The following is a 13,693-nucleotide window of genomic DNA, read 5'->3' on the forward strand; positions in this document are numbered from 1 at the left end:
TTTCAATTTGTTGATATTTTCACTGATAGTACAAATGCCATTGTGGGTAAAGCTGCTAGCACCAAACATGGCCGTGATTCCAGATTTTTCTAGTAGTTACTGTTTTCCTCACTGGCACACAGGAATTTTTTTCTTAAGTCAGTTTCATTAAGAATGAAAGCAGTAAAAATACTTTTTATATGAAGCAGTATAATCATTATCTTTAATAAAATCTCAACCTTTGAATGCATCTTGTTTTAACACACTGTGTAATTACATAGGACTTATACATAAAGTACTTTTGTTACATATCAAAGGGTAATGATTGTGTCTAGAAAAAGCTAATGTTCATTGATTTTAATTGAAACTGAACTAACTCCCTTTCTCGGTAATGTCCTCACTTGAAGAAATGACTAGCAGATACTATGGCTATTGAGACTTGGGTATGAGGTATTTGGTATTCTCAAAAATGAAAGAAGTAACTTTGTTACTCAAGGAAAGCAATTTACTATAATTATTGCCAATAGCAAAATCAAATCCTTGAAGTAAAAATTTGAATTTTGTGAAGCCTATATCCACCACTCTGAGCTTTATATGTTCCTAATACTTAAAGATTTAGGTCAGCAGTTACATTAACAAATGTGATTTGCTTTTTGATATTGTATAATAAAATGTGTCAACATTTGGAACATTGCATAACTTAATAAATTGGTATTTTCTAAATAAAATATGTTTGATATTACAAAATTACAAAATGAATGAGTAAAATATCCATTGCAAGACGAATTTTAATGTAATAGTTTAGGCAAAGTTTACTAGTACAGTTAGAGCTTCCATATTGCAACCATCATTTGAAAAACTGTCAATTGATGAATTTTGGTGAAACATCATATAACAATATCCACAATTATCTAAAAATACTTACTCTTTTCAACTACACATCTGAGTGATCCTGGATTCAAAACAATATGTTGCAGCAGACTGAATTCAGAGGCAGGTATTGGAATCCATTTGTCTATTAAGCCAAACACAAATAAGTTTTGCAAAAATGTGAAAAACCCTTCTCATTATTATTTTTTAAATAATTGTTTGTAAAATTAAGTATATAATTTATTTTGCCAAGCAATAGTTTATTATTGTTGCTTTAAAATAAAATGTTAAATACCTGTTTTACATTTTTCTGAATTTTAATTATTAATGTGGCAAATCTTAAGTCTTTTCAGAGTTTTTTATCTTTTAGGGTATAAAAGATGCCCAAGGCCAAAAAGTTTTGGGAAGGGCTGTATAGACTGAACTCCATGCCTTAAGAGGAAAACGAAGCCAATATATTCTTACAGAGAAGAGATACATGACAAAGCAACAACATACACCTTTCATTCCAACTCTGCTGAGTCATCGGTGGTACTCTTAGATCTTAGGCGGGTAACAAGGTGAGAATTCCAAATAATAAACTTTCTAAGATAAATTTATAAAAGCCCTTTTATAGCATTGATCCCCTATCTTAGTTCTTGGAAGTAATGAAATAGGGAAGTTTAAACAACTAAATTAAATACTAGTAACAGTTAAGTTGTATGAATTAAGTGTGTCAATAGTAAGTGTTAAAGGAAGAGATTGGAAAAACTGATTTTCCCAGTCACTCAAGGTGCTCAAACCGATCATGGGAACATGTAGTTTTATTTGTGTAGTAACTGATAAGATAAAATCAATAGAGACCAAAACTCCTTTCACAGTGTTATAGTGAATCATTAAACACGAAATGAGCCTCTAACCTTGCCCTGTTGGCATTTCTACTGGCCAGAGAAATACAACTTAAAGAAGAACATATAAGGTAAGTAATGTAAATGTACACTGTACTATGAAATGTATCCTGAAACGAAGTTTTCAATATTAAGATTGTTTGATTTATGTAATCAGAAATGCCTGAATAATTATAAAATTATTAATTAATAAAGTTTAAATCCTGTAAACAAAGTCTTTCTGTGTGTGTGTGTGTGTGTGTGTGTGTCTGTGTGTGTGTGTGTGTATTTTAATTTCAATGATAGTTTTCTTGGATAACAAATTGTTGAGAGAATAAAGTGAAATAATTACTACATCTGCAGGTGTTGGGTAAAAATTTTTTCAGATAAGAAAATTTTAAAAGAAAATTACTACAATAATTAAATTGTTGGTGATCTTGGTTGAAAACTCTTCTGTTAAGGATGGCACCATCCCAGAAAGGTTAAATCACATGTTAAAGGTCAATATCTAACTTCTAACTGGCCCAAAGTACAATTCAAGTTCAAAGAAAACAACGAAGTAAATTAAAAACTGTAAAAACACAGATGATTATAAACATTTTAATCACAATTAGCATGTATAGTTGAAAAATTATAATTAGTGAGAGTAGACACTAAGCCCTGAAGAAACAAGTGGTGAGAAAATAAAGTGCTTGTTATGGAGCCATCAATTTAGACGTTTTTTGTCTATTAGTTTATGAAACTGGCTTTCATTTTTAATGTGTACTCCCATTTCCTGTAATTCCTCCATTTTCAAATAGAATTTCAGATTCAGAAACTCTAAATGTGACACTAGGCTTCACACTGAATTTGCTACTTTAATAACGTAAATTAGGTTTCTAGAAAATACAACAGAAAAAAAAAACAGAAAACTTTAAAAAATATTTAAAAGGCACTTATAAACTCTAATTTATTGAACATCCTGAGGATGTTTATGTGCTAGGTATTACAACAGACAAAGGAATGCCAAGAAAATTAAGACTGAGTCTCTGCCTTCCAGAACTTATATTCAGTAAGAGAAGAAGGGAGAATTAAGCACAAGGTACAGTGTGATAATAACTAGGAGAACAGAGGGTATATTACATGAGTATAGCATAAAAATAGTGATTAAAAATACATTAGTTGTCAAAGTGATCTTGGTAAATTGAAATTGCCGAATCAAGCAAAATAATTTTATTCACTAAAGAAAATGTCTAGAAGAAAAATATATTTTCCCCCAAATTCTATAATCTATAACACGATAGAAATCTAACTGCCAGCCACTAAAGGTAATAAAATAACCATCAGCTAATAGCAGAGCCTAAGATAAAAATAAAAATAAAAGAATACTAAGATAATTCCCGTAAAGTGAGCTCTATTCAAACCATTAGTAGAAAATAAATTATAGAATCTAATATGTTAGATGGTTTGATAAAGTGGAATCATGGAGGTTCTTGATAAATTGCTTAAAAGGTATAATAAAACAGAAAATTTAGTAAACAAGAACTTTTTCCTTACTTTTCGTAGAATTCTGAGCTTATCTCATACCTGCTTTCTGGGTCTCCAAATAACATTTACCCAGGAGATCCACAAATCCAATCATTTTCTCTCTATTTTACACTATCTCTAAAAGTGATTTACAAGTAAATTAAAAGTGTTAATCACATCGGGAAAATACCACAATTTCCAACCATTATTTAATCAGGTATGTCTTAGGCACTGCTGCAATGCTATCAACTCGCTTCCAACTGTGAAGAGTAACTAAAGGGAAGACCCAATCTTGTCCAGGGGACACCTACAATATTTTTATAACAATGAACAATTTATATGAACAATTTCAGAAGTAATTCAGAAGCAATATGGAGTTAGCATAGATTATTCATAATATTGGTGGCATCTTAAAAGGAAGAAGGCACAATTTTTGAAAATAAGCTTATTATAAAATATTATTTGTGAAATCAAAGATCGAGGTTAGATTTTTAGCTTTAGAATTCTTTTGCGTGGCTCCAACAAGTTCTCTGTTTCCTCTGAGTCTCAATTTTTCAACTGTAAAGAAGATGTATTTTTATTCACCCAATCTGTTTCACAGAATTTTTGTGAAGATCAAATGATAAAGCACGTGAACTGAAAAATACTTTAAGAGATTATGTGGGCATCTGTATTTTAGAAGCCTCAATTGGGGAATTATGGTGAGTCAAAAAAATAGGAAAACTCGTAATAAAAAATAAACAAGTTGTAGTCTATTTTACATAATTCATGTTTGGGAGCATCTCTTACTCAGAAACAACGTTCGATTTTTCATGTTTTAGAACCTCTCATTTCCAATGAATTCCAATTTTAACTCAGTCAGCGCTGCATTTTACACATTTTGATGTCAGTGTGATATAATTAAACGCTGGGAAAAAACCTACTCCATAGTGAAAGATTTACTTACATCTCAATATTTTATCATAAAATTGTTAGATTTCCTTTGAATATTTTTACAGCATTCTGTTACTTCATTTAAAAAATTGTATTAAAAATTACCCGAGTGCTTTGAGAGGGAAAAACAATCTACTATATTCTCACAAGCAGAAATAATGTCTTCCATTTTTCAATGTTCCCATCTAAAATTTTTTAAAATTATACATTTTATTAATTATTATAATGTACAATTGGATGCACTACATATTTAACTTACAATTTTTAAGGTTGCTAGTCTTTATACATTCAAATTTAGTGATAACAGAATTTTCCCTTTATCTAATACAGCATTATTTGCTTAACCATCTCTTTGTGGTTTGGTAAAAAGATTGCTCAAGAATTTTCACTATTACAAATCACTCTGATACTGAAATATTTATTGTAAGTTTTTCCATTTCATTACCATATTTTTTTATTTATAAATTCACAACTTGAGTTTCTAGAGTTGGAGCACCTAAACATTTTATGGACTACCTAGGGCAATCTTACCATTGCCACTAGTCTAATATTGCACAATTTTTTTTGCAAAACCTCATTAGTATTGGCTTTCATGATTTTACAATTTTTGGTAGCTTATCAAGAATAAAATATATTGCCTTTTAAAAGAAGTTAAGCTTTTAGCTGAGAAATACATTTTAATTGCAAAGCTTTAGAAGTATTTTTATTTCAATTTGAGCCCTCCGTAAGATTCATTCAACTTCTAAGAACAGTACCTTGATCATCTTTTCCAAAATCAACCCAGAATGGGCAAAACTGAAGGTCACAGAAAATCCTTAAAAGGACAATTGGGTGCTTCCAAAACATGACAGCTGGGTGGCCTCTAGGTGGCTTCACAATGAAGCACAGCTGGTTAAATATACCAAATTTCAGGCTCAAAATTTAACTACATTGCAGACTTAGAAAGCTGATATTTTCAGCCCATCACAAGTGAATCCATTTCTCCTAAGAAAATACACAGTACTTCTGGCTGTAAGTCTGATGTATTATACTCAGTCCAATTTATATATTATAGATTATAATATTGGTGGTGTTTTAAAAGGTAGAAGGCACAATTTTCAAAAACAAGCTTATTATAAAATATTATTTTGCAGTCAAAGATCTGGGTTAGATTCCTAGATTTATAATTCTTTCTTGGTGGCTCCAAGCAAGTTCCATGTTCCCTCTGACTCTCAATTTTTCAGCTGTAAAAAAGTTGTATTTTCATTCACCCAATCTGTTTACAGAATTTTTGTGAGGATGAAATGATAAAGCATGTGAACTGCAAAGTACTTTAAGAGATTATGTGGGCATCTGTGTTTTAGAAGCCTCAAATGGGGAAGTATTGTAATTTACCATTAGCAATATGGCAGTCATTCAGACTGGATTTGTCTCCTGGACAGGTCTAGGAAAACTCCTCACCAGTAGGCTTACCTGGAGACTCATACTATAACCAAATGTTTGCTTGGCAGGTTCTGGTGTATAAGAAGAGGAATATTATCATTTAAACATTTAATGGCAAGAGGCTATTATAACAAGAATAATTTATGTTTACATTTGAGATAGTCAATCTTATTATTTCCCAAACTATATCTCAATGGTCTGATGAAGGAAAATAATATGTTATATAAAACATAATTTGTACTCAATAAATTCTATAAATTTTTCTCACTGCAAGACTTCTCCCGGATTTTAATATGCCAGTGTTCATTATTGATATCTAAGAGGAAAATCTCGTGAGTCCCATTTCCTAAATAGAATTTTTGGAGAAGTAGGCAGAACATCTATTAATATGTCTCAGAAATAGAGAACCAGGAAACCCAGGTTTGGATTACGGAATTATAATAATTGAAAGACTCCAGTTTTTTTCTCCCAAGATAGATGTGTGAACATCTCCATTTTGACACGCCCAACATCTATCTATAGGAAGAGAGAAACAGGACAATTAGAGTCAGTGATGAAGCAGCTACGTTGTCTGGGGTATATTGCCTGGTGTTTGTTGTCGCGTGCCAGGAAAATTTAGGACAGGGACACACACCAGCAGTTTAGGAGTGGAGGTTTAATCGGCAGAAGGGAAAAGAAAGAGAAAGAGAAACAGCTATCTCTACGGAGAGAGGTGTCTCCTAGCAAAATGACCCGCTGATGGCCAATGCATCGAATTTTACGGTCTGAGGTTTGAGGAGGTGGTGTCTGATTTACATCGGGCTCACGGATTGGTTCCATCAGGTATGACGTTTACATAATGCAGGCAAAGGGAAGGCTGGTCACTGCACCCTAATCTTATAATGCGAATAGACTTTCCAGTTGCTCGGCACCATCTTGCCTGCTTCTTACTGTACACATTCCTGACAAAGGGAAGGGAAGATGGAGCCGCCATCTTGAATACGTCTAGTGCTTAGTTCCTGCCACATTCACACGGGCAAGCTCCCAGCTTGCTCCTCTGTGTCTGCAGCTCAACTTTACAGGCCGCTGTTTGTTAGAAAATGATTTCGGACTGCTTTTCATTAAAAAGCAAAGCCTTACCAGGACTTCCATACTCTCACTATCCGCCTACGTAATTTATTCTTAACTCCTGTATCAGTGTGACTCAAATTACTGAATTGTTGAGAAGCAGAAACTACCTGGATTGTAAACCAAGAAATGGTTCCTGAGAAGTACCAAGGGCACCTGAGAATGGAGCTGACACAGAGAAAAGCACAGGTGAGACAGGGAGAAAGAAAAACCAATTTCTGGTGATGGTATTAAATTCTTAGCTCAAGCAGTGTCGCAAGTCAACTATACCCTTGAATTGTAAATTTCTATAAACCTAGAAATATGTAAATTCTCTCCCTCCTTCTTAAATCAATCTGCAGCTAAAATATGTTTTACCTATTAACATGGGCAGTATTTGGATAGAATTCTTCAGAGGTTGGGCGCGGTGGCTCACAGCTGTAATCCTAGCACTTTGGGAGTCCAAGGCGGGCGGATTACGAGGTCAGAGATCCAGACCATCCTGGCTAACACGGTGAAACCCCGTCTCTACTAAAAATACAAAAAAATTAGCCGGGCGAGGTGGCGGGCGCCTGTAGTCCCAGCTACGCTGGAGGCTGAGGCGGGAGAATGACGTGAACCCGGGAGGCGGAGCTTGCAGTGAGCGGAGATCTGGCCACTGAACTCCAGCCTGGGTAACAGAGTGAGACTCCGTCTCAAAAAAAAAAAAAAAAAAAAAAAAAAAAAAAAAAAGAATTCTTCAACTTTGCATCTGTGGCTGATTTTTATACGTTTCTATTACTAACCAATGCTCCTTAAGATAATCGTATTTCTTATGTATGTAAAGTCATTTAACTATAGATGTATTTTCTGTGCTCTGACCCACTATACATTGTTTTTAAATGTATTACTCAACATAACTTTGTTTTAGTGGCATGTGGGTTATTTTACCCTCTGTACTCCTTCCAGGCATGATAATGAATTAAATGAAAAGGTTCCAAACATCTCCATTTATGCATAATTCTCTGATCCAGTAAGGTGCTTTTTTTGTTCTTAGGACTCTAGCGCATATTTTGTTTATCCTAAGCACACAAAATAGTATCTGGCACCTAATAGGCTTGAAAGTTGTTGGATTTCTTCTTAGACAATATCATCAATATTTTCTCTCCTTATGGCATTTGCTCTTTTTGGACTGTACGCTGTGCTAGAATATCTGTTATACTTCATTCCCTGTCACCACCCTTACTCAAGAAAAGATGTTTCTAAGGTGACTGATATTTTAAGAAATAAAGTTAATAAAACTGTTAGTGACTGGGATAGCATTATGTTTTTGACCTTTCAAAGGTATTTACTGTTGAATAAAAAGAACTACTTTCAGAAGAATGAATATCTAATGGTGGAATTTAATTGAAGATAGTTTGAGACTATAAACTCTATTTCCAACATAAATTATATTCATACAGTTTCACTTTTTCTTTAAAAGTGATATTACTTGCTTCTCTTTCTCCCTGACTTCCACTACAAATATTTTCCTTTTCATCCTACTCATGGTCGTCCTAGGCCCTGGTTAATCCATAAACTATATCTCATAAATTAAATTGAATAGCACTTTAAAGCAAGGTATTGTATAAACAGCTTCCTGGCCAAGTGAGAGATAGAGCCAAGATCAATTAGTAATATCTATCATGGGCAGGAGTGACTGTTCACTACTAAATAAATTTGCTCCTCCAGATTTAGCCAAACATTTGTATGATACCATTAATGTTATTTGACCAGTATATATCTACATAGTCATTTAGCAACCAGCATTATAAATTAAACAGAAATTAGAGATTGAAAATCTTCTGCTAACTTTTTTTCATTGAAAAAGCGAAAATTCAGAAACATCTTACATTTCACAAAGCTAAATTTTCAGAAATAAAACTGCCCCCTTTTAACTTTTCTTTACAAACCCATCTTAACTTAAATAAGCTTCCAACTAATAAAGAAATACTAATAGTTCCTTTTTTTAAAAAAAAAAAAGGTTTTAATAATATCACAGTGAAAATAATATTTCCTTGAAGGAGGTAAAGGGGGATGCCCTGTACACAAATCTTAACTCTAACTAATTATAAGTTTAGTGCACTCAATGTAACTAGAATTAGTCAGAAAAAATCTGATTTTCTCCTGTCTCAAGCAAACAAAATATTATGTTCACTAGTTTAGAAAATATTGGCTGGAACTGCTAATGATTAGCTTATTCTTATTATGGTGAAAATAGATTTATACATTTTATGTACTATGTCTAGGTAACATAAAATGGCACATATTATGGAAGCAGAACAATTTTATTATTTAGTTGTACCAACAGAAAAAAAAAGTGAAATTGACAGAATTTTATTCCCAGTATAGCAGTCGAAAAACATTTTGATATTATGAATTTGCCATACATTATTGTCCTTTTTCATACTCCCAAAGAGAAAAAAAATTTGATTGAAAATAATAATATATTATTTTCTCATGAGGCATGATTTTTCTCATGTCTTAGTTCTTTTAGCCATAATCACGAGGAGCTTCTTGACATTTAGAGAAGCATTTCATTTCCAGAAGGTGGCGCTGTAGAATAGTTAAAAACGCAGGTTTGCTTTTCCTCAGAAACAAAGCAGATACTCCTTCATGAACATCCAAGTTAACTGCAATTCTGAAAAGAGTATTCAAATTAAATAAATGCCCTACTGCCCTTTCCTTGCTAACATTTTAAACTCAATATTTTCCTATGTCTGTGACCTAATTGTCTAGGCAAACTAGCAGTACAACAATTTAGAAAGTGTGATATTAAAAACAAAATAGGCAAAAATATTAAGGGATATGTTAGAAAAGTAGGCCAGGCTTACATCAGAAATACCAACTTCTGCTTTGACTTTTAATAAAATTTATCTGTAAATATATTTGAATAACATTTCATGCCATATATTTATATCATACTCAAAATATATGTAAAATCAGAATTCATGTGAAAAATCAGATAATTAACTATAGAAATTCATGGATCTTCTAGTGATTATTTAAAATATTTTTGGCATTATAAAAACCTTAGGCTTTAATAAGCTATGGGAAAACTGAAGAAAGCAAAGAAATCAGAAAAGAGAGTAGAATTCCTTAATTCTTGAATTTTCTAGAGTTTTTAGAAATCTTTGCCTAGTAAAACATATGTAGTGTTATATATGTAATAAATTTCGACTACAGTAAATTGATCTGTTTTCTATGCAAAGACAGATGGAGAACATTTGTGATGTTGCCTGAGATTGTATTTATAGCATATTTATTTATTTCTGTAAGCAACAAGAACCTATTCAGTGGTCAACTGAAAACTATTATATTTAGAAGAGAAAAGTCCACTTAAAACTGTCAATTCATAGTTTTTTGGAATAATTGGAAATTTTAGTCATAATCATTTACATACTAGGAGCTATTTTTGTCTATTTGAATCTTGTTGTTTACCAGTTGTTATATCACACAAACTACAAATGCATCTCTAGTAAAACTCTAAGCATGTGATAACAGTAGACAATGACTAGAAATATACTTGAAATTCATCATGTACAATGTATTTAGTGTAGCCTATAGTATCACAAATACATCAATGAGTCCCACTCTTACTTTTATAAAATTACCTTTACAATGCACCATTGTTTAAAATATTTGTTGAGATGGAAGGCATAGCTCCATCACTTAAAATTTGATGAGTCATGCTGTTATACTTAATCTGTTTTTCTTGAAATACATAACACAAATATTTGGATTATTAAAAATTAATAATAACCATAGCTTGATTTTTGTTAAATTAAGGCTTTTCTATAGTCTCGATTTACAATGTGTTATGAAATATGCATACCACAGTCATTTTCAGGATTTGGGAAGACGTCTGCAAATTAAGCCAGTAATTTATCTTAAGAGGAAAGGAATGAAGATACCAAAATTACACGTGACACTTTGTAATATTCATGTTTCTACTGATACACCATCTCTGAATGCAATAAACTCTACTCAAGTATTTTTAAATGTATAAATGACATTTATTCTGTAAATTCTTCTTAAATTAGTTTTTTCCAGAAAAGACATATTCAGAAAGGGAACATTCAGTTAAGAAACTACAGGACATAAATTTTTCAAATATTAATGTTAGAAATTAAGCAGATCAACTATTCCACGTCCTATCAATATTTTTACTTCTTGGGCAAATATAGAAATAGGTTATTACAACTCTGAGTATAATAACTTATGTACAGGATATAACCGAAACTATAGAACTAATATGGTGCAAATTCTTGACACAATTTTGCTCAGTGAGCAAGGTTAGTCTATCACCCTACTGTAGTCAAGCCCAATATCATCAAATTGACACAACAGTATATTCTCTGTCAGACAAATTACTCTTCACCCAAGACAGCATAATCCAACAAACCTATAAAGATGGAAATAATATATGACAATAATGTGTAGGAGAAAAACTAATATCTTTTCCTCACCTATCACAAGGCTCATAGCTAAGTCACCTATAATAAAAGATTAACAAAATGCATATAAATGTATTGAATAAAAGTTTTGTGTGGTGTTGGAGCCTTCAGAAATGAAAACCCAAAGAAATAGACACTTTTGTATTTTATGCTAAATTCAATGAAGAAGTGGCTAGTCATGCAGGAACGTGGTTGAAGGATAAAAGGATATGTAGAATCTAATGGTAATAAACTTGGGGGAACTAGCAAGGCCTGTTTGTTCAAATTCGACTCTGTGTCCCTGTGTCTTCAGAAACATATGCATTTCTTTCCTCTGTGTATGAGGAGGGTGCCTCTCCAAAGAAAAGTCTTATGACCTAGTTTGGAAGAAAGGCAGAGAATTCTTTTACAACCTGCTTCAGGGGAGAAGGGCAGGAGAAGGTCAGAGAGTAAGTTTCCTGTTTCTGCTCTTTCCTTAAATGCCAAAATGCCATATTTTGGGGTAGCATGTCCTGAAGTCCATTAATATAAATCTGGACAGTGACTGCCACTGGGAGGAAAGGTAGCACTTGTTTTGGAAGACGTATGGGGAAACTTTCCCTGAGATGATGGAAATGTTCCATATCCTGACAAGATTAGACAGGTCTATGCACTTTTCAAAACTTATCAAGCTGTGCCCTTAGATCTATGCATCTCACTGTGTATAAACTGTATCTCAAGAAAAACGATCATATTCAAAGAATAGATTTTTTAAAAAGAACATTTTTAAACGCTGTGCTAAAAAAAGTTAGGGGAAAGAAGGAAAATTTATCTCTTTGCTGCATCAGCTTTGTCTCCAGTGGGCAAGAAAATGAATAAAGAAATAAATAAGTCAATAAAATAAAAAGCTTATTTGTAACACGTATAGTCACGGTAGAAGTAATACAAAACAGATGTGGAAATACAAAAGGCACAGAAGCAGGATCAAGACCTATTGACAATCAGTTGTTAAAAAAAATTGGTGCTTGCTGTAATCAAGAAGCAAAGGTATGTGAATAAAACACCAATTCTATATTCTATATTATAGTAGGAGGGTAAAACGTGTGTGTGTGTATATGTATATATATACACACATATTATCATACAAGTCAGAAAGATATAAATACCTCAAGATTTGTTTAAAGACCAATGCAATTTCAGAAGTACAGGAGAAGCTATTAAAAAGGTCTTATCTAAATAACTTAAACCTTAAAAAGTAAAAATAGGCATAAAGGAAACTAGCACAGTAAGCGCCACACTCTGGAGTTGTAGCACAATGAAATTCTTGAAGGACTGTAACTATTTATGTGTTTCCCAAATGTCCACAAAGTAATTCCAGCTTGATCATCACTATCTCTTATGTTCTATATTCTAATTATCTGGCCATCGTGGTAACACAGAATGATTAGTGATAAAACTAGCCAATAACCAATCTGGCGGCTTCAACTAATTTTTTTTTTTTTTTTTCATTTTAAGACAGCAATTAGCAAAATCTTATCTTCTGCATCTCATTCCTCCGATTGCATGTTTCCATTTTTCTCTCACTCCAGCAACCCTATAAGACATAAAGCAGTGAATATTTTCTGAGGATGCTCCACACAGACAAACCTGCGTAAGAAAAAAAAAAAAAATGCATCCTAAGAGCCTAGTGCTTAAAGTCGAGAAACATGAGCAGTTTACTTTAATCGACAGATTTGAGAATAGAAGAATATATGTTTTTCTTATTTTATTTTTAAAGAGTTAGAGGAATTTAAAAACCAATCCTCTGTTTTTGTGTACTTTGTATTAGTTGTTGAATATTAACTTTACACTCACTTAATGATCTAAGGCAGATTGCTTTCCATTATTACTGTTTTGTTTTCCTTTTCAGAATGGAACCCTAGACTTTATGAAATCACCTTTCCAGTGGTCTATCTATGACCATTGTTTCTTGGCTCTTGACCAAACCACATGGAGAGCTGTAGGGATCTCTAAGATGTGAATCTGTGAAAGAATGTTTATTTAAATTAATCTAATGATTTAGTAGCATTAATATTCAATAGATGACTTCTTTATTTTCATATTCTCTGGGGACAGTTATTTATAAACATACATATTTTATTATAATTTTTAATATCAAGTTTTTGTAATATTTGGAATAGTCTCATTTTGGACCTGCACCTAAAAATAGTCAGTTTGGGCTGGGCATGGTGGCTCACACCTGTAATCCCAGCACTTTGGGAGGCTGAGGCAGGTGGATCACAAGGTCAAGAGATTGAGACCATCCTTGCAAACATGGTGAAACCCAGTCTCTACTAAAAATACAAAAGTTAGCTGGGTGTGGTGGCATGCACCTGTAGTTCCAGCTACTCGAGAGGCTGAGGCAGGAGAATCGCTTGAACCCGGGAGGCTGAGGTTAGAGTGAGCCAAGATTATACCATTGAACTCCAGCGTAGGTGACAGAGTGAGACTCCATCTCAAAAAAAAAAATTAATTTCTTAATTTAAAAACATTTAATTTTTTACTTAAATATTTTAAAAAAGAAAAAGGGCTGGGCACAGTGGCTCAGGCCGGGCGCAG

The 13,693-nt window shown here is 32.9% G+C and overlaps 1 protein-coding gene and 1 long non-coding RNA gene across 5 annotated transcripts in view; one reads left to right on the forward strand and one right to left on the reverse strand.

Annotated features, from left to right (window-relative positions):
• Positions 1 to 1,704: 1,704 nt before the first annotated feature.
• Positions 1,705 to 13,693, forward strand: part of PIK3C2G (phosphatidylinositol-4-phosphate 3-kinase catalytic subunit type 2 gamma) — a 423,460-nt gene continuing 411,471 nt past the window's right edge. The window contains exons 1-2 of one of the 4 annotated variants that reach the window (XM_028829285.2): positions 1,705 to 1,807; positions 6,754 to 6,872. The gene's annotated coding sequence lies outside the window, so the exon portion shown is untranslated. The remainder of the gene's footprint in view (positions 1,808 to 6,753; positions 6,873 to 13,693) is intronic. The other 3 variants (XM_028829283.2, XM_028829284.2, XM_077953131.1) reach the window with 3 other exon arrangements.
• Positions 9,192 to 13,693, reverse strand: part of LOC144332681 (uncharacterized) — a 60,980-nt gene continuing 56,478 nt past the window's right edge. The window contains exon 3 of the long non-coding RNA XR_013400651.1: positions 9,192 to 9,321. This is a non-coding gene — a long non-coding RNA (uncharacterized LOC144332681). The remainder of the gene's footprint in view (positions 9,322 to 13,693) is intronic.

Source organism: Macaca mulatta, chromosome 11, assembly GCF_049350105.2.
Source record: "Macaca mulatta isolate MMU2019108-1 chromosome 11, T2T-MMU8v2.0, whole genome shotgun sequence".
NCBI classification, from domain to species: Eukaryota; Metazoa; Chordata; class Mammalia; order Primates; family Cercopithecidae; genus Macaca; species Macaca mulatta.